Raw genomic sequence first — 3,143 nt, forward strand, 5'->3', positions numbered from 1 at the left:
GAGCAGTTGGACAGGTGTACCTAATAAAGTGGCCGGTGAGTGTATATTGTCATTTTCTTTTTTCATAATATTGTGCAGCTCTTTCACAGACTGTTCGGCTGCCTGCAACTCTTTTTATTTCAAATTATGTTACAGCTCCTTATAAAATTATTGCAACCATCAAACGTTAAAAAAAAAGTTTATCTGATGCAGTTTGAAATAGTTTACTAAAGTTTTCCAGTTTCACAAATGAGATTCTGAAATGCAGCTATGTWTTCAGTAAAAATGTCACATTAACCTTCAATAAGAGAGGGAAACCTGCTGATTTTGTGTCAGATATGGATTTTTTTATTATTATCAATCTTCTTGACATTACAGATAACTTATAYATTAATAGATTTGGGCAAAAGGAATAATATTTCTGAGCCCATTCTGTAGATTTGTTTATCTCTCGGCTGATGCAAGAATTTATTTCATTTCATTTCCTGTCTGCTTTTAGTTTCTCCTTTTACCTTTCTTCCTCAGAAGCTCTGGGTTAGTTTTGTTGCATCAGATCCTGTGCACCGCTGCCTCGATAGGAAACAGATTACTTGAGACTTCACACCTCTGCCCCCACATCGCTGACTGAAACCAGGAGCTTTCCCTACCAGCACTGTGGAAATGTTGCATTTTTTACATTTTAGGACTTTATTTTTTAACTTTTTTGACTCAAACAAATTCTTAGTCCATGCAAGTATTTGATATGCATTATATTTGAGTCCTGCTGTTTTTTTTTCACAATGATGATAAAAGAGACATTGATAAACCAGGTTTTAAATATACAGTAATCGTATATGTGGAAATTAAATAAAAACAAATTCTTAGTCTTAAACCTTTATTTTTTTTAACATTTTGGGCCACATCCAGTCTTCAGTTCTAATTGTGTTAGACCAGCTTCTATTTTCACCCACTTGGATCATGTGTCTTCACTGAGTGAATCATGCTGCAGGTCTTCAGCTGATCCACAGAGGAGCTCTGAGCAGCTGAGCTCATTACTGAGGCCATGAGCTGCAGATTAAGAAGACAGTTTAATTCCTTGAAAGTGGGACGACGTGCGTATGAGTACATGTGTAGGACTTTATTGTTCTTCTGTGAGGCTGCCAACAAAAATGATAAAATTCCCATTAAGCTGTAACCAAATGAAGGTATTAAGAATAGAATTATTTACATCAGTTCCTCTGAAAATAAAGACGTATTAAAAACTAGTAATGTGTGTGGCACTGTTTTCTTCAAATCTAAAACTCTGATTATTAAATTGAAGTGTAAAGTCTTATTTTTGCTGCTTTTAATGCTTGTATTTGTATTTGATTATGTGTTAAGGATGTTTTTTTTTATCTAAAAAATTGTTTTCAGTTATTAGTTTTTGTTTTCTGCTTCCCTCCCCAAACTTCTCTTCAGTAATAAGATGTTAATATAAAAGGAAATAAAGTTTTAGTGCTAAAGTGTGAATATATTCTTAGACTTTGAACATATTTGTATAATCAGTATWTWATCTTTACRCTGACTGGCTTTAGTCTGTAAAAGAGAAGRCTAAGATTAAATATAAGGAAGTTGAGGTTTCTCGTAAGTGTRGTCACAAATGGTACATTTTAGTGTGTGTCTGTGTAAATGGGAGTGGTGTGTGTGTGTGATGAGTCATTCAGGCTGTAGTAAACTGAGAAGTGGGTGCTGTCTGTGTTGATATGCCATAAAACAAGATGAGTAACTTACTGAAAGTAAAGTTCAGAGGAATTCACCCCGTTTCTCAGGTCAAAGAGTTACAGTCATAAAGATTTTATCACAGCAATGTTTATTTTTGTTACCTTCGTGAACTCTTCTTGTCTCCTGTGTGTGTGCATGTTTACCTGGGTGGTTAGCAAAATATCTCTAGAACCAGTGGACAGATTTGAATGAAATGCTCAGGAATAAACAAAAATATCTACAACTGATTAACTTTTGGAGTCAGTCCCGTTCAAGATGGCCGCCACAGCTGAGCAACTTTGGTAAACACCAAAATGGTGCAGATTCAGTCAATTTTAAAACGTTTAAACTCAAATGGGGTGYGGTAGTAGCTGAGACTCTTCCCCTAACCCATAGTCTAAGTGTAATTTGATCCAGTAAGATCTGTTTATTAAACTTTACCATTAACTATTGGAGTCAGCGCTGTATTTTTGTTAGCAAAATTTTTAATGAACCACTGGATTTATTTTAATTAAATTTTCATTGAATGTACATCTATGATTGCTCAATGTTTGGAGTCAATACAGTTCAAGATGGCTGCCACAGCTATTCAACCTTTGCCAACACAAAAATAGCTAAGTTACTTACAAATATTGAGGGAAAGCGTGTGTGGTATCAGCTGAAAGTTATTCTCAACATGTACTTGAAGCGTCAGCATTGACATATTCTATGATTATATGTCTGTAACGGCCATCTTGGATTGAAATGTCACAGAAAGTTGTGTGCACCATGCATTAGGCCTACCTAAAAAAAAAAAAAAAAAAAATCTAATTTTTCAGCGACAGTTTTCAATTATTTCTCTGCAGACTAAGAGCGCCCACTGGTGTTAATTCTGAAAGCAACAGTGAAACATTAGGTCCAAAACGTGTCATGTAGAATAAAGAAAAAAGAACAATAAAACTTTATTTTTGATAAAACAAACAAACCAACAAACCACACATGAACAAATTGTCCTTATAGTTGTCGAAATGGCCCACTGAAAAAGTTAGCAAAATACTCAATGTTATGTATTGTTTCACTTAACCCATTTAAGTTAATTTATTCATTAAATAGTTCTTCAAAATAAGCTATAGATATGTTTATTTACATCATTAATCCACTACACTGAAAACTATTTGCATGAAGTTGGTTTTGAATTTGGGTCTTTCTGGATGATGTTTCCATGTTTTCCCTGTAGGATCAGTATTTGATCTCAGATGCCAAACTTTATTTCTCTCCCATTGATRTTTAAAAATTATATCACATATTTGTTTGTCTCTATATAAAGATACATGTACATATAGACTCCTATAGAGCAGTGTTTCCCAAAGTTGGGGTCGGGACCCAAAGTGGGGTCCCGAAACATCAAGGTGGGGTCCTGAAAAGAGTTTCTGAATTAATTACATTTTTGCCTTAGTTGTTACAAA

Source organism: Austrofundulus limnaeus, unplaced genomic scaffold, assembly GCF_001266775.1.
Source record: "Austrofundulus limnaeus strain Quisiro unplaced genomic scaffold, Austrofundulus_limnaeus-1.0 Scaffold130, whole genome shotgun sequence".
In the NCBI taxonomy this organism is placed as follows: domain Eukaryota; kingdom Metazoa; phylum Chordata; class Actinopteri; order Cyprinodontiformes; family Rivulidae; genus Austrofundulus; species Austrofundulus limnaeus.